Raw genomic sequence first — 19,049 nt, forward strand, 5'->3', positions numbered from 1 at the left:
TCGCAGTGACCTTCGTCGCTCGGAGTGCGAGGTCAGTAGCGGTTCGGAGCTCTTTCAGAACTTCCGGATCATGACCACCCTTGTGCAAGTCCCTCATTGCCTTGGCCTGATGAACCTGCAGTAACGCCATAGCGTGTAAGGCGGAGGCAGCTTCTCCACAGGCCGTATAAGTATCGCCGGACAGGCCAGACGAGTACCTACAGACCCGAGAGGGGAGGCACGGTTTGCCCTGCCAGGTGGAGGCGGCTTTAGGACACAATTGCATCGCAACCGACCGCTCCACCGGGGGGACCCCTGTATACCCTTTAGCTGCACCACCGTCGAGGGTGGTGAGGGAGGAGGAACCAACAGGTCGGTTTCCGGAAGTACAAGGTGCCGTCCATGACCTGGTGAGCTCCTCATGCACCTCTGGGAAGAAAGGCACTGAGGCGGGGTGCTGAGAACCAGCGCAAGCCACCCCGAGAAACCAATTGTCCAACCTCAAGGGCCCGGGACGCGGTGGAGGTTTCCACTCGAGCCCTACCCTTCTTGGTGGCCCGGGAAAGCACAGCCGACATCTCTGGATCCGATTCAGGCCTTGCCACTGTCCTGGAGGGCGGCAGTGCAGCCGAATCTTCCTCTCCAGCAAGCTCTCCCTCCGATGCAGTGATCGACATCCGGTCGTCGGAAGGAGCACCGAAGGATACCGCTGGTACGTTCTTTGAAGAGGGCCCAGCGTGTTACTTTGGCGGCTCAACTGGTTGTGAAGCGCTAGAGGAGCGATGGTCCCCCGAGGGTTGGTTCCCTGAGGGGTTTGCTACCACTGTAACCCTCAGACCACTCGTGCTAATGCCCGAAGTAGTCCACACCTGGCTGTTGCCAGGATGAAAACTAGATCACGGCAGAGGCAACGGAGCTCCGCCCCCCTGGAGGAAACGGAGCCTGGCTCGCAGCTCTGAGATGGTCATCTTCCCGCAATGGGAACATGACTCATCCGCGAACGCCACCTCAGCGTGTTTAATGCCCAGACACGTGAGGCAGTGATCATGACCATCACCCGGCGCCAGGTAACGACCGCATCCAGAAACGCATGGGTGAAACGGCATCTTTAAAAAGACAATCCGTCGTCTTTACAAAGACGCACTCGCTTATTGTACTCTTTTAGAGAAATTGGCTCTTTTAAGGAAATTCTCTTTTACGTGCTGAGACGCACAGGGGAAACGGACATTTGCAGCACGAGAGGGGGTAGTGCAGCCTGAACTGCACAACCCACTCGACACAGGAACGACCAGCACTGAAGTGCCGTCCGCCAACACAAAAAGCTGGTGAAATCCAAATAAACATTCCAAAACAAACACAAAGCAACCGGGAGCAAACCAGGCCACACCTCACACCAACAAAGCCACGACTCTTATAACAGGAAGAACAGGTGGACATCATTCTCCTGATGAGTCTCCTAGACACACCCACTGACCGGCCGTAGCAGGAAGAGCAGGAGACTCATCACACTATGTACAGTTATGTCTAACTGAGTGTAATTTTAAGATCGCTCTATAACATATTAGGTCTGCAGCTCTAATTAAACAGTATTATATATATATATATATACCGTTCCTTAAAACTTTCTGAAACTTGAATGTGATTTAGATCTATTTACTACAACAGCATTTGAAAAGGCCACAAAGAAAAGTTGAGGAAGGTAAAAATAACATTTTACAAATTTTTTGCATTATTTTAAACATTGCATTGTGAATTAAACCTGAGGATTCATATAAAAGACATGACTCTATCAGCGGCTTATTTTTTTTTTGCCAACAGGACACCCTGTTGAAAATCCAATCAGCACAGCAAGGTCAGATTGTGAAAGTCTCACTGTTATTATCATTACCAGCCAAAACACCTTGACTAACCTGTATTTTCCCAATCATGTTTTGTTATGTAAAATAGAGGTTAAATATTACATTTTGAGACTTAGATCTTTCTTATAATGTGCAGTTACTCAAGATTAAATATCCAGTGGTTATACTGTATAGTAAATATATAAAACACAGAAAGGGTCAACTATTGCAGGGGTCACCAAACTTGATCCTGGAGGGCTGGTGTCGTGCAGAGTTTAGCTCCAACTTGGCTCAACACACCTGCCTGCAAGTTTCAAGTATACCTAGTGAGAACTTGATTAGCTGGTTCAGGTGTGATTAATTAGGGTTGGAGCTAAGCTCTGCAGGACACTGGCCCTCCAGGACCGAGTCTGGTGACCCCTGAACTATTGCTGTTATGCACATGTGTGATTTAGATCTATTTACTACAACAGCATTTGAAAAGGCCACAAAGAAAAGTTGAGGAAGGTAAAAATAACATTTTACAAATTTTTTGCATTATTTTAAACATTGCATTGTGAATTAAACCTGAGGATTCATATAAAAGACATGACTCTATCAGCGGCTTATTTTTTTTTTGCCAACAGGACACCCTGTTGAAAATCCAATCAGCACAGCAAGGTCAGATTGTGAAAGTCTCACTGTTATTATCATTACCAGCCAAAACACCTTGACTAACCTGTTAATGTTTGAACACAAACAAAGTAAATGACATGTCAGCTAAAGTGATCACAGTTCAAGAACCCTTTGAAAAAAAGGCATTGTGATCACTTTCTGAAAGAAGACAGAACTAATTGAAGTCATAAAGAAGAACAGTTTAAATGAAAGCATGAATATATATATATATATATATATATATATATATATATATATATATATATATATATATATATATATACAGTATATATAATTTTCCCAATCATGTTTTGTTATGTAAAATAGAGGTTAAATATTACATTTTGAGACTTAGATCTTTCTTATAATGTGCAGTTACTCAAGATTAAATATCCAGTGGTTATACTGTATAGTAAATATATAAAACACAGAAAGGGTCAACTATTGCAGGGGTCACCAAACTTGATCCTGGAGGGCTGGTGTCGTGCAGAGTTTAGCTCCAACTTGGCTCAACACACCTGCCTGCAAGTTTCAAGTATACCTAGTGAGAACTTGATTAGCTGGTTCAGGTGTGATTAATTAGGGTTGGAGCTAAGCTCTGCAGGACACTGGCCCTCCAGGACCGAGTCTGGTGACCCCTGAACTATTGCTGTTATGCACATGAACTAATTAAACTAATTTAATTAGTTGGTCAAGAGAGGGCAGATATTATTGGTATCATGTCAATGGAAAGTCTGGATCTCTAAGCAGTGAAAGCTCTTAGCTCAGTCATTCAGCATGACGATAAGACAGCCTGAGGCAGTGGCTCTTCTTCCTCGATGTGGTGAAAGCTAATTGGCAGCAGATCGTTTGGGCATCATCCGTCATCGGCTGAACCAAAATATTTTCTGCTGAGACCAAACAAACCCAAGTGACCCTTCATCGTGTAATTAAGGCCCAAAAGTGTTGGCCAAGTGAAGAGAAAGCATAATGGCACAAGAGAAAACTGAAAGGAAGATTAAAAAATGCAATCAATCAATAGACATTCCCTGCGTGACACTTTACATTTGATGTTATTTCATTTAAATAATTATATTTCTTCTTCATTTTTGTTGTTAGTTATATGATTTTGCATTGATTGTTAAATCTTATGTTTCTAACATAACTATAATCTACGACTTTTGCAATGAACTCCTAATTTTCTGCTTATTAATAGTTATAAGGCAGTTGTTAAGTTTAAGTATGGAGTAGGAGTAAGGGTTCTAAAATATGTTCTTGCAGAATAAGGAATTAAAATGTGCGTTTTAAGTACTAATAACAGCTAATATGCTAATTTGCATTCTACTAAGGAACTAGCTAACAGTGATAATTGGTCCTTAAAATAAAGTGTTACAATTATTTTAGTGTTGTGTGTTACCATGATGATGATGTGTGTGTGTGTGTGTGTGTGTGTGTGTGTGTGTGTGTGTGTGTGTGTGTGTGTGTGTGTGTGTTAATGGCATTGCACTCCTTCTGTATATTAGTGTATTTATCAACCATCCAAACTGAAATGAATGAATTTCATGAAAGCTTTGGAATACAGACATCAGGTCTCTTTTTAAAGAAGAAAAACATTAGGTTATTGCTGCAGTGAAACAATTTAAAACAATTAAATTCTAAAAAATAAAAAATAAAATGTATAGAAGTTTAAGTTTACTGTAAATAAAATGCTCTGTAAATTTTACAAAATATTTTGGATTCTAAAATTGTTATAAAATCAAAGTCATATGTCTAATTAAGTAACATTCCAAATTTGAAGTTGATATCACAAAAAATGATGTTCCTGTGAAATTTCATTTCGGCACTACTAAAAAATATCCACCAGGTGATACCCAAACGCCACTGAATTTTTTTATGCAATTTCCTGTCATAAATGTATAAATTTCTGTCACAATATTCCTATCACAAAATATGTAACCTTGAGACTCAGACCTTTCCGACAATGTGTATTTTGTCAAGATGATATAATATAGTAGTACATTTTGTTATAATGCATTTGACACCACCCACAAATGTTTTAAAGTACCATTTCCATGGTAACACAATATCTGATTTCAAAACTGGTTCCAGAGGATGAATTTTGAGTGTTTAAACTTTTTCAAGTTATTTATTTATTTAATTTTAACCGTAAATTTAATTTAATCCCATAAAACCTTGTGACGAGTGGATAAAAGGGAGGAGTGACGACAGTGTCGGACGAGAGAGGACCAGACTTGGAGTTTATTTTGTGTTTTGTGTGCGGCAGTCGTCCACGAGGGGCTGCCGCTTTACTTTCGTTTTGTGTTTGCTTTATTATTAAATTGTTTAAATGTCCGCCGGTTCCCGCCTCCTCCTTCCCACTATGAACTTTGTTACATTGGTGCCGAAACCCGGGAGGAAGGAGGGACACGCTGCCAGAGAGCCCTCGCTGCTGAGGGGGATCGAGGTGCTGAGGAGATTGGGCAGCAGGAACAAGCGGAGAGACCGCCGGTGGATGCCCGAGGCGGTGGTGCTGGAACTATGGAAGACGAGGTGGGACGGAGAGCTCACTGCCGCGCTCCTGGGTCGAGGAGGGGGGGCTGCCGTCCGTGAGGGAGCGGAGGAGTCGGCCCCCGTTCGCCAGAAGGCTGGAGCCTGCTGCCATCCACTATGATTGGGGAGGAGCAGGGAACGGGGGACTCGCTGCCGGCTGCCCTCAATAGGAGGAGCCATCGCTGTCCGCCAGGAGGCGGAGGAGCAGTGGGCCATCCACCAACGATGTCCAGTACCATCACATGGCACCGTGAGTGAGAGCCTCTCAGCCAGTTGAGGACCAACTTAGGAGTAGAGCGCAGTCTCGGGAGTACCCCCCGGCCTGCGAGAGGCGATGGGGGTATGTGACGAGTGGGGCGGGGCCGAGAGCCGTGAGAACGGAGCGAGGCCGGTGGAGGAATTGATAATGAGTGACACCTGCACCACTCACCGGTCTCGAGTCTCACGGAGGGGCTCCTGCAGGATAAAAGGGAGGAGTGACGACAGTGTTGGACGAGAGAGGACCAGGTCTGGACTTTATTTTGTGTTTTGTGTGCGGCAGGCGTCCGCGAGGGGCTGCCGCTTTACTTTCATTTTGTGTTTTGTTTATTTTATTATTAAAGTTTTGTTTAAATGTTCGCCGGTTCCCACCTCCTTCTTCCTGACCGACGAATGTTGTTACAAACCTAAAATGGTTTTACAGTTAAGTTTCAGCGGCCAGACATTCAGATATTAAGCTGATTGATTGATTGATTGATTTTTTTTACAGAATTTAGATTGGATATCAAGTGGCATTATTTATCTTTCAAAAGTAACAATTAAAAAAGGTGCACATTATTTTTACATCTAATATACTAGTATATTAAAGAAGCATATCATTGTTCAAAACACTTTTTCTGAATTTTCTACTCGGCAACAGTGTTCAAGAAATGAAATGAATAAATAAAAGAATAAAATGAGAAATCTGTTTAAAGTCAGGCACTGCTCTCAGACCGTAAACAAAGATGAACCAGATCCATTATTTATCATCCCTACCGAGCCTTAAATCAACATCAGCATGATTGAGGAAATAGATATTTTATCAAATAAGCAGCAGTTCGTCACCTCACATTTCCAGGCTTGTGTTTGTCTGCGGGACAGCAGCCGACAGGGAACTCGATGTTCTTCTTGGGAGAAGAGCGGGTCAGGGGTCGCCGTTCCACTTATGTCTGCATGTAACGCTGAATAAATTGCCCCAGCACACAGAAGAGCAGGTCAGTGTTTTTTTGTTTTGACAGCAGGGTTCAGACCAGTCTTGTTTTAAATGCGTCCTTCATGTCACAGTGAATGAGAGGCTAGTGTTTGGATCAGCTAAATGAGATTCATATGAGAGGAATATTGAAGATGAAGCACAGTTTTACCGTAGGTGTTTATCAGAAATGTATCAGACATTTAGTGTAACTGTTTGACATATAGAGCATATAGAGCTGGTTTTATGCTTGTTTATATTTTATTTTTATGTACAGCAATTTGGTTCCACTTTGTGGTGTTGAAAGTGCTTTATAAATACAATTGAGTTGTGGTACAATCTTCAAGATTGGACAAAATTCATAATTTGGGAATATCTCCCTTTTTTAATTGTGTATGTGAATTGTTTCTTTTTTTTATAGAAATGACAATTCAAAGAAATTCAACATGTCCACAATGCAGTAACTAACTACATATCAAACTAACTAAGTAACTGACTAAATAAACACACAAACAAATAAATAAGTAAATGTCGGTGAAACAATTTTGACTAATAAATTGCTAGTAAATTTCTCAAATAATTACAAAGAAATGACAATTAACACAAAATACTGAAAACACACCAGTGATATTTGTTTTATTTACAACTTCGTATTCTAAAAAAATGAAAAATCGTATTCTACTGTGCGCTATAATCCCCAAAAAATTATATAGGTGCGATAAAACATTAAATATTGATTAATCTGTGGCTGAGTCTAATCCAGGAAAGGGCCACACATAATGCTGATTCAAAACCAAGTATTTTATTATGTAGACATACAAGACTATACAATAAAACAGTCTGGTTGATTTCATTGCTAAATCATGTGTTTACACACAGATGCTATACCTCCACCCCTAATAAGCATTCGGCTTGCTACTGTTGGCAGAATGAATTTAGCTGTAGGACTAATAAAGCTGAAATCAAATAAAGCACTCTGCAAATGTGCAAACCCACTTGAAGGGGCCATTTGTAATTTCCATAATGATGCTACAGCAGCAAAGGCATTCGCCATGAGGACTCAGAGAAAACTCTGTGTGAAGACGTTTTTTTCTCCTGAGTTGCTTTAAACTCTTTTTATGCTGCTAGAACGTACACTGGCGGTTGAAAGTTTGGATAAATATTTAATATTTTTGAAAGAAATCTCTTCGGCTCATCAAGGCTGCATTTATTGGATCAAAAATACAGCAAAATATTAATATGATTTAAAGCAACTCTTTTTTATGTAAATATTTTAAAATGTAACTTATTCCTGTGATGTAAAACTGAATTTTCAGCATTATTACTCCAGTTTTCAGTGTCACCTGATCCTGCAGAAATCATTATAATGTGCTGATTTGCAGCTCAAGAAACATCTCTGATGTGTAACAATGTTGAAAACAGTTGTGCTGTTCGTTCATTAATTAATTAATTCATTCATTCATTCATTCATTCATTCAGAAACCATGATACACTACCATTGAAAAGTTGGGGTAAATAAATAAATAAATACATTAATAAATAACTTGTTATTATGCAAGGACGCATTACGGTAAACATTTATAATGTTACAAAATGTTTATATTTCAAATAAATTATTTTCTTTTGAACTTTCTATTAATCAAAGAAAAGAAAAAATCACTAAAAATATGAAACTGCTGAAGTGGATGCTTCAACTGCTTCCAATAATAATAATAATAAATGTTTCTGATTCCAAATGTTCCAGATTCCTGACCCTCAATCTATAGAAAACATGAAATACAAGGTGATGAAATATAAACATGATCAAGTATCAGATTACAGCAGTGTGTAATTTCCCACATTTGCAGACAATAATTTTCACTTGCATTTGCACAAATGCATGGCACATTCTGTTCTATAATTACATGAGATTAATTAAAGGAAGATTTTAGCAAGAAACTGAATGCAAACTTGCAAGAAAACAGTGATGTTGTCAAAGTACAGAAAGAGACCAAAACGGAGATATACGTGCAAGAAGGGTTCTTTATTGAAACAGAGGTGCTGAGGGGAGAGATGCAGAGCAAACGGGTTAAATGAAAAGAGTTCCAGAACTGAAGGGATATAGCTCATGTAGTGACTGCTTCTTGTGTCTTTCTCAGATCTGATGGATGATGACTTCGACGAAGACAGGTGGGTGAGTCAGGTAAGGAGTAGCGTAGTGAACTCGAGACCAGACAAAGTGCAACTGCAGTGACTGAGTATTTGAGCTAGTGTTGATGAGGTGGTGACAGGTGCGGCTGATTAGTACTCCAGTGATTGTGAATGGGTGTGTGAGGTGATTTGGCCTGACGAAGCTGGACTATCCCTGACAGTACCCCCTCCCCCACGGGTGGCTCTCGACGCCCGCTGCCGACGTCGAGGACGGCCGCGGCCCTGGGGAGCAGGACGATCTGGGTGAAGGTCATGGCAGTCTCTGAGGAGTAAGGTATCTAGAACATCGTCTCTACGTACCCATGATCTCTCCTCGGGGCCGAATCCCTCCCAGTCCACAAGATATTCCAGGCGGCCGCCTCGACGCCAGGAGTCCAGAAGAGAGTTGACTCGGTTGATGGTTCCTTCTTCAGCGATCTCGGGAGGAGGAGGTAAGTGGGATTCGTCAGACCCTGTGGGAGAAGCAGACAGAGGGTTAACACAGGGTTTGAGTAGAGAGACATGGAAGGTAGGTGCTATACGGTAGTGTGAAGGGAGTTCAAGCCTGTAGGTGATGTCGTTGATCTGCCTCCTGATGGTGAATGGTCCAATGTAGCGGGGACTCCGCTTGTGGCAAGGCAATCGGAGATGAATGTCCCGTGTCGATAACCACACCTTATCTCCAGGTTGGTATTGTGGAGTGGGTCGGCAGGTGAACGTCTGCTTGGGCTTGGTGTCTCCGAACCGCCTGCTGTAGATGGACATGCGCTGAGTCCCAGACCCTCTCGCTCTCTCTGAATCTTGTGTCTTTCTCAGATCTGATGGATGATGACTTCGACGAAGACAGGTGGGTGAGTCAGGTAAGGAGTAGCGTAGTGAACTCGAGACCAGACAAAGTGCAACTGCAGTGACTGAGTATTTGAGCTAGTGTTGATGAGGTGGTGACAGGTGCGGCTGATTAGTACTCCAGTGATTGTGAATGGGTGTGTGAGGTGATTTGGCCTGACGAAGCTGGACTATCCCTGACAGTACCCCCTCCCCCACGGGTGGCTCTCGACGCCCGCTGCCGACGTCGAGGACGGCCGCGGCCCTGGGGAGCAGGACGATCTGGGTGAAGGTCATGGCAGTCTCTGAGGAGTAAGGTATCTAGAACATCGTCTCTACGTACCCATGATCTCTCCTCGGGGCCGAATCCCTCCCAGTCCACAAGATATTCCAGGCGGCCGCCTCGACGCCAGGAGTCCAGAAGAGAGTTGACTCGGTTGATGGTTCCTTCTTCAGCGATCTCGGGAGGAGGAGGTAAGTGGGATTCGTCAGACCCTGTGGGAGAAGCAGACAGAGGGTTAACACAGGGTTTGAGTAGAGAGACATGGAAGGTAGGTGCTATACGGTAGTGTGAAGGGAGTTCAAGCCTGTAGGTGATGTCGTTGATCTGCCTCCTGATGGTGAATGGTCCAATGTAGCGGGGACTCCGCTTGTGGCAAGGCAATCGGAGATGAATGTCCCGTGTCGATAACCACACCTTATCTCCAGGTTGGTATTGTGGAGTGGGTCGGCAGGTGAACGTCTGCTTGGGCTTGGTGTCTCCGAACCGCCTGCTGTAGATGGACATGCGCTGAGTCCCAGACCCTCTCGCTCTCTCTGAAACAATGATCAACCGCTGGAACGTCAGATGGTTCTCCCGTCCAAGGGAACAGGGGAGGTTGGTAGCTGAGTACGCACTGAAAAGGGGTGAGGCCGGTGGTTTGCTGCCTGAGGGAGTTTTGTGCGAACTCGACCCAGGGAAGGTAAAGGCTCCAGCGGTTCTGGTTGTTGTGACAATAGCTACGAAGATTTCTCCCGATCTCCTGAATCTTTCGCTCAGTCTGGCCATTTGATTGTGGATTATATCCGGAGGTGAGGCTTACTGATACTCCCGAGGAGTTGGAAGAAGGCCCACCAGACCCGGGAGATGAATTGGGGCCCATGATCAGAGACGATGTCCTCAGGGATGCGAAAGACTTGATTGGATAACTGCGTTGCGGTCTTCATGGCAGTAGGTAGTTTTCTGAGGGGGAGAAGTTTGCATCCTTTAGAGAATCGGTCGACAACTACGAGTATGCAAGTGTAAGATTCGGACTCGGGGAGATCTGTGACAAAGTCGACTCCGATGTGGGACCAGGGCCGGTGAGGTATGGAAAGTGGTACCAGTTTTCCTTGTGGCAGCTGACAGGGAGATTTGGTGATGGCACAGACTGAGTATCCTTGTACAAAACGTTTGACTTCTCTGGCCATATTGGGCCACCAGTAGCGGCTTTCGAGGAGCGAGAGGGTTTGCTGGCTGCCTGGATGTCCAGAGCCCGGAGAGGAGTGCAGTGAGTCCAGAAGGGTATTGCGGAGAGTGGATGGAATAGACCTTCCCTTTTGGACCTCTTGGAGCAGGTTCTGATTGGGTGGCTCGACGGATCTCTTCGTCGAGCGTCCACTGGATGGGACCCACAATGATGGCTGGAGCGAGAATGGTCTCAGAGGGTAGAAATCGTTCCGTGGGCTGATGGAGACTCGACAGAGCGTCTGCTCTGGTGTTCTTGGTTCCGGGAAGGTAGGTAACAGAGAAATGAAAACGGGTGAAGAACAGCGCCCACCGTGCCTGACGAGGGTTTAAGCACTTGGCCTCACGAAGATACTCCAAGTTCCGGTGATCAGTGATGACTTGGAATGGATGAATAGCTCCTTCCAGCCAATGTCTCCACTCCTCCAGCACAAGTTTGATGGCGAGTAGCTCGCGGTTCCCGATATCATAATTTTGCTCTGCCGGGGAAAGCTTGCGGGAGAAGTATGCACAGGGATGGAGGACAGGAGGCTCTCCGGAATGTTGTGAGAGAACCGCTCCCACCCCTACTGTGGACGCATCAACTTCCACGACGAATGGTTTCTGAGGATCGGGAAGGATGAGGGTAGGAGCAGTACAGAAGTCTTCCTTCAGCCTTTCAAAACTCCCGAGGGTTTTGGGCGTCCAGGACAGAGACTTGGGCTTGTTTCGGAGCATAGAAGTTAGGGTGGCGGTGTTCTGACTGAAGCGGTGGATGAAACGACGGTAGAAATTTGAGAATCCCAGAAAGCGTTGGAGTTCTTTAACGGTTTTGGGTTTGGCCAGTTATGAATGGCTTGGACCTTCTTGTCATCCATCTGGATACCTTGGGGGCTGATCACATATCCGAGGAACTTGATGGTGGTAAGGTGGAACTCGCACTTCTCCAGCTTGAGATAGAGGTGGTATTTTCTCAGCTGTTGTAGGACCTGCGCCACATGATGGCGCTGTTCGGCCAGGTTCTGGGAGTAAATGAGAATGTCATCGATGTAAACGATCACAGAGTGATGAAGGAACTCCCGGAACACCTCGTTCATAAATCCTTGGAATACAGAAGGTGAGTTGGATAGTCCATACGGCATAACAAGATATTCATAGTGTCCGGTGGGTATTATGAAAGCGGTCTTCCACTCGTCACCATGGCGTATACGAATGAGGTTATAGGCTCTTCGCAGATCCAGCTTGGAGAAGATACAAGCTCCGCGAAGTTCCTCCAAGGCAGCCAGCACTAGTGGAAGGGGATATGGGTATTTAACAGTTTGAGAGTTTTCTAATCAATACAAGGCCACAAGCCTCCATCCTTCTTGCCCACAAAAAAGAAACTGGATGCTGCCAGTGATGTGGAGAGACGGATGAAGCCTTGCTGGAGAGCCTCCTTAATGTAGTCCTCAATCACTCCTTGCTCCGGGATGGACAATGGATACACTCTACCCTTAGGGAGTTGAGCTCCAGGCAGCAAATCTATGGCACAGTCCCATGGCCGATGAGGTGGTAATTTAGTAGCGGCCCGCTTGCTAAACATCCTGAAATGCCCAGTATTCAAAGGGAATGATGTGATGTTCGGTGGGTTCGGGGCTCTCTATGGAGGTAGCACAGACAGGGAGGAGACAAGGTGACAGTGGACGAATTTTGGTCATACTGTTCAGCAGACAGTACTCACTCCATTGTAGTACTTCGTTGGTGGTCCAGTTAACTATGGGAGAGTGTTGGGTTAACCAGGGGCATCCCAGGATGATCTCCACGGTGGAATTCTCCAGCACCAGAAAAGAGATGAGTTCCTCATGAAGGCACCCAATGCGGAGCGTGATTGTGGGGGAACACAATTGGATCTTACCACAACCCAACGGCTTTCCTTGAATGGTGAGGATATTCAGAACATGGGCATTCTTCAGCGATCTTAGTTGAAGTCTTTGGAGGGTGCTGTGGGATATGAAGTTACCCGAAGAACCAGAGTCTACAAGGGCTTGCGCTGAAAGGGATTGGTAAGAGGACAATACTAATACATTCATTCGAGTTAAGGTAGTAATTTGAGGGCTGAGCTGGATAGTACTCACCGTGGGTCGTGCGGGATGGATAGGACACGAGCGAATCAAGTCTCCATGCTCCCCATAATATAGACATAGTCCAGATGTAATCCTCTGTGTATGCTCTGAATGGATGACATGGTACGAATCCACTTGCATTGGTTCGGGTGCTGGAGATGGTGAGGCGGATGTGGACAGTGAGGAGAGTGGTATGGCATTTTTACAGGCCTGGAGATGTTGGGAGATCTTGATAGCCTTCTGAATGAAGTTTTCCGAACCCACTGTATCGTCAGAAATCACCATTTGCAGATGAATGTCGGCGTAGCGTTGTGACAGGAAGCCACCACAATCCTCCTTCTCACCGGAGAAGATAGCAGGCTGGGCCATGGGACTGTGGGAGGCAGACACAACGGGTGTTCTAAGTGAAGTGGGGTTCTGTGGTTGAGGCTCCATGTAGAGTTTGGGGGGTCTGGTCTTCTGTCACAGTACAGAAGAAGACCAAAACGGAGATATACGGGTAAGAAGGGTTCTTTATTGAAACAGAGGTGCTGAGGGGAGAAATGCAGAGCAAACGGGTTAAATGAAAAGAGTTCCAGAACTGAAGGGATATAGCTCATGTAGTGACTGCTTCTTTTGTCTTTCTCAGATCTGACGGATGATGACTTCGACGAAGACAGGTGGGTGAGTCAGGTAAGGAGTAGCGTAGTGAACTCGAGACCAGACAAAGTGCAACTGCAGTGACTGAGTATTTGAGCTAGTGTTGATGAGGTGGTGACAAGTGCGGCTGATTAGTACTCCGGTGATTGTGAACGGGTGTGTGAGGTGATTGGGCATGACAAAGCTGGACTATCCCTGACAGATGTTGTTATTGATCATTTGAAAAATTAAGCTGCAACACTGAATAATAAGACTGGTGAGAATATGCAGGCATGATTTGAACTCAGTGTTAATTATTCTGTACTACACATACTTTTACAAAATTAGCACATATATTTACAGATGCAGTTTTATTCATATCCGTAGTCGACATCTTCTCTTGCACAGTGCGAGGGGTGGATAATATGGATTGGTTCAATGACTGAATTAATCAGTTTAAGCAAACAGACACACGCTGATAATTTCCTTGTGTCAGAAATGATCATATCCCAGCAGTGCATCAGAGCAATTAATTTCCATTAAATACAGTTTTATATATCGCACATGTGCAGCATTGCACACATTCAACCCTCCAAAGAACCTCTCAACTCCAGAGTTGTTTGGAAAAGGCAATTTTCAGCTTAAAGTCTTGACAAACTTTGTGAGGCATGATGTCTCAGCCCTGCCATCAATCAACACCTGTTCGACTGCAGAGCCAGACACACTTATTTCTCGGCCCTGTGAGAAATGTCAGCTCTTATGTCATGCTTTTTTCTCTTGATGCTGTTTAGATCAGATCACAGTGGAGATCATATAAGACTCAAATAAGAAAAAAGAAAAAAAAAGAAAAAAAACGATTGTTTGACATATTCAATATGACTTTATTTGAGTGATAAATATATTCTGAAATGTAAACATAATTTTGTTTAATATTTATATAAATACATAATACAAAATAAAATTTTCAGCATCATATATATATATATATATATATATATCTGTCTGACAATTGAGAGGAAATGTCTGTCATTATTGATTGATGTTTTAAATGAGCAGATTTTTATTGATTTATCCATCTGACTGATTTTATGCCCTGAAATTACATAAAGAACAGTGTTTTTAAATAATGTTTTAGAAACCTCAAGATTTTGTTTATAGTTTACAGCATGTATTTTCATCTGGTGCAAAATAGATGCCAATTTGCCTGAGGAGCTAACAATTGTAATAACTGACTTTTAAAAACATTAACCCCCAAAGGACATTGAACGGCACATTAAATCAATAACACACACCGCCCTGCATCATATTTGCTGAATGAAATCCAAAACCTTTGTTTCTTACTAATTTTTGGGATGCTGATTACAAAAATACAGTCTGTTTTACTCAAACACATCACACTTTCACACAAAACAGGGAACAGTTTTTATTACTAAATAGTTGCTTATTAGCATGCATATTACTAGCATATTAGCTGTTGATTTGTGCTTGCATATTAATGTATGACCATATTCTAGATCCCTACCCAATAAATAAAACTATTGCAAAAACTACTTTACTTTCTATCAATAAACAGCAAATTAGGAGTTAATTGAGGGGAAACTCTTGAATATGTTCCCTAATCTAAAATGTTACCACAAAATATGATTTTGATAGCATTTTATGCTGGCGACGACCATTTGTAAGGTGAGGAAGTCTTGTATTCTCCCTTAATCAGCAAAATAATTGCCACAAACACATGATTCCTGTCTTCCTCTGAGCCAGATTACAACAATTTGTTCATCCCATTTTCACATGTATGAATGATTCTGAAGACATTATTTTATGGCTAATCCTGATTTCAAAGTCAGAATTATGGCCAGTGACTGAAGAAAGCACAGACATGAGCCTGATGTTTTCTGCTTCATCTGTAAGTGTTTTATTGCATCCAAACAGCCACAGAAAATGACAGATTTTGAAAAAATCTAAATAAAATAATAATAATTAAAATAAATAAATAAATAAACTGCTTTCGCATTAAATTAAGTAACATTGCCCCTGTTTGGTTCAGTTCCTGTTCTCATTTAGTTAATCATCGTTTATTCTGTTCACTTTTGATTTGACTGTTTTGATTGATTACTCCTCACCTGTTTCTGTTCTCCCTGATTACGTTCCATGTGTTTATAAGCCCTGTGTTTTCCTCAGTTCCCTTGTCTTGCGTTAAAGTTGTATCATGGTTGTGGTTGTCTCCCTCAGTGTCAGAGTGTTTTGTTCTTGTTTTGATAATTAAAGACTCTATCGTGGATTCCTGCCTCTCCGTGTGCTTCCTCCACACCACGACCCATGACAGAACACAAGACCATAAAAACTGAAAGTAAGCGGCGTCTTTTCCCCCGTATTTGTTTTCCATCTTTTTAAATAGTTTTGTTTTTCCGTTTTTTCCTCCCGCGGCATGGAGACCGGTGCACGTTTCGCTGCTCCGAAGACAAGCCTGCTGGCCGCTGCTCTCTGAAGCCCGCCGGCTGCCATTGACCCAAAGCCGCTGGTCACTGCAATGGCAAGCCCGACAGCCGCACCTTTCACCCCGAGCTTAGAGGAAAATCTGAGGAGGAGAAGGCGGTTGGTTCTGGTCCCTAGGTGCGCTCCAGTGTGGTCTCCAGCCCCAGAGCTCGCTCCAGTGTGGTCTCCAGCCCCAGAGCTCGCTCCAGTGTCAGCTCCAGCCCCTGAGTTCTCTCCAGTGCCAGCTCCTCGAAATCGCCTTGCTGTGCCTGCTCCTCCAGAGCACCCTCCAGTGCCAGCTCCTCGTAAGCGCTTCCCAGTCTCCGAATCCAGCCGACGGAGGGCTCCTGTTCCCGAGTGTAGCCCACGGAGGGCTCCAGTCCCTGAATCCCCTCCAGAGCGCCCTCAAGTGCCTGCTCCTGCAGAGCACCCTCCAGGATTCCTAGTTTTCCCCCAAAAAAATTGTGGGGGGGGGGCATATATCCGTGGCCGAGCCGGCTAAGGCCACGGAGGATCCGCCATGGCTTCCTGAGCTACCAGCTCCGCCATGCCAACCTGAACTGTCCTCTCCGCCATGGCTCCCCGAGCTGCCCGCTCCGCCATGGGACCCGGATCCGGTACCGGTACCGTCCAAGCCTTTCCTAAGGGACCTCCAAGGCAATCAACCCTCCCACCCCTCGATGTTATGTGGGGGCTTTCGGAGGGGGGGGGGGAGATATCTGTCACATGTTTGTTTCGGTTTAGTTCCTGTTTGCCACTATTTGGTTCAGTTCCTGTTCTCATTTAGTTAATCATTGTTTGTTCTGTTCACCTGTTTTCATTGATTACTCCTCACCTGTTTCTGTTCTCACTGATTACGTTCCATGTGTTTATAAGCCCTGTGTTTTCCTCAGTTCCCTTGTCTTGCGTTAAAGTTGTATCGTGGTTGTCTCTCTCAGTTTCAGAGTGTTTTGTTCTTGTTTTGATAATTAAAGACTCTATTGTGGATTCCTGTCTCTCCGTGACAACATGATACTTTATTATTATTAATGTATGACTTCAGTCTTTTCTCTGGTTCTTATTTTGTCCTGTAATTTACTCCATAATAGCAGTTAGACAGTTAACCCTGCTGATAAAACCCTGACGAGTTAAAAATGAAAACACGATGATGGAGACATGAAAAACAATGCAACAAAGCTCAATGCAGTGGAGATGGTTTCTCGGCCTCTCCGTCCGGTCCTTTTGATCCGTGTTGTGGAAAAATGAGTGCACAGACCATTTGCTGGGAGGCCTTCCCTCAAATGGGTCTGGGCAAAGAACCCCTATATCCACCTTTCATTTTCAATTTCAATCAGCAAATGCAGTCATTACTGCATTCCATTTGCTGCTGCATTATGTTGACAAAATAGCCCATTACTAACATGAAGTTGGAGAAAAGCAAGAGGATTTTTTTTGCCTGAGTTAATTCCAGGCTTCAACCAGAGCTAGAATTATGACTTCAGAAATGTTGCATTGCAGGCCTCATTTACCTTCTGCAAAACACAGGCCATAAAAAGAACTGGGAAGTGGAAATTCTGTGCATCTCACATGCTCGCATACATCTTTGTGGCTCGTGCAGGTCACTGCTGAAGACGGCGTGAACAAGTTTGAACAAAAGAATAGCAGTTCAGAGAGATATTCGGTCCTCTACTACACCAACACAAACAACTCGGATAGATATAAGGACAGCTTTTAAAATTTTTTTTATCATAATTTGTGTGAAAAGGCATAACATTTGTTGTTTTTTTTAATGCCTCTTTTGTTCACTTCAGCCGGAAACTGCAGTGTCCAAGAAACATGTTGGTAGAGTTATGTATATATATATATATATATATATTGTTTTTGGTGACTAGAAAACAACATGACCAACATACTGTCAATCAACTATCAGTATGTTATATGTGAAATTCTCCAAGTACACATTTCAGATGTGACGTGAAACTACATAAAAAACACCGGAACAATACATCAGAATTAAATCAATGCACACACACACACAAAACAGCTGAGTTGGTTAAAATCCAGAAGGCTGTGCTTGCACAGTTTAGGAAATGAAACCCTGAAGGCAGTGGACTGGTTTGCAGGTTGTGACGCTTGGCTGAAGTCAACCTTTCTTTGAAGCTGCTGGTGCCACCTTTACTTTGTGCTAACCTCAGTATTAAATGTCACGCCCAGAGAATTTATAAAGTATTTTCTGTCAACCTGAAGTCAAGGGTTGAATGCTTCAAATGCTCTAGTGCAAACAAAGATGCCCTTTTGCAATAGGAACAATATCAATCTAAATATGGTCCTTTTTTTATATCTGGTATATACATTCAGTCCTGTGTGTCTGTTACACATGGGATAATAGTAAATACATTAATAATGGTTACTGATCTGCTTATGGAGTCTAACAGATTGTATATGCACTCTGTGAACATATCGAACATGATTTACTAAGTATAATTGTACAACAAGTCTATTTGCACTCAGGCCCTGTTTGCACCTGGTATTGAAATGCAAAGTCAATCTGTTTTTTTCAGACTTAGTTATTTTAATCAAAGCAGTAAACACAAACATCATATTTGGTTACACTTTACTTGAAGGGGTGTGCATAAGACTGACATGACACCTTCATAATCATGACATGACATCTACATAATCAAGACATGACACGTCATGAATATGAAGGTTTTTTTATGCATGTTTATGACAACTGTCATTAAGTGTCATTCGCTCAGTTATGTAATTTTTAATGCAAAGATGACATTATTTGAGATGTATTTGTTATGGGCTATGGTTAGGGGTAAGGGTAGGGGTAGGGTTAGGTTAGGATAAGGTCAAATAATGTCATATTTGCATTAAAAATGACATAACTGAGCGAATGACACTTAATGACAGTTGTCATAAACATGCATAAAACCTCCTTCATATTCATGACATGTGTCATGTCATGATAATGAAGGTGTCATGTCAGTCTTATGCACACCCCTTCAAGTAAAGTGTTACCTAATATTTAGAGTAGAATTGTCAGTTATTTTAGTGGATTACCTATACTAACTGATAAATACAATTTTAATAACTATAGTATGCTATTTAATATTACATTTAAAGTTGATATTCTTCAATTGTACTAAACTGCAACTCCAGAAATTACAAATGTGTGATTAAAAATATATATTTAAATACAC

The 19,049-nt window shown here is 43.2% G+C and overlaps 1 long non-coding RNA gene across 1 annotated transcript; it reads right to left on the reverse strand.

Annotated features, from left to right (window-relative positions):
- Positions 1-1,407: 1,407 nt before the first annotated feature.
- LOC107566564 (uncharacterized) lies at positions 1,408-17,504 on the reverse strand. Its single transcript, XR_001606521.1, has 4 exons — positions 17,493-17,504; positions 11,252-11,256; positions 7,096-7,103; positions 1,408-1,487 (listed from the first exon to the last, which is right to left on the reverse strand). It is a non-coding gene; the product is annotated as an uncharacterized lncRNA (long non-coding RNA).
- Between the last annotated feature and the right edge of the window lie 1,545 nt (positions 17,505-19,049).

The sequence above is a fragment of the Sinocyclocheilus grahami genome, unplaced genomic scaffold (assembly GCF_001515645.1).
Source record: "Sinocyclocheilus grahami isolate Dianchi unplaced genomic scaffold, SAMN03320097.WGS_v1.1 scaffold1084.1, whole genome shotgun sequence".
In the NCBI taxonomy this organism is placed as follows: domain Eukaryota; kingdom Metazoa; phylum Chordata; class Actinopteri; order Cypriniformes; family Cyprinidae; genus Sinocyclocheilus; species Sinocyclocheilus grahami.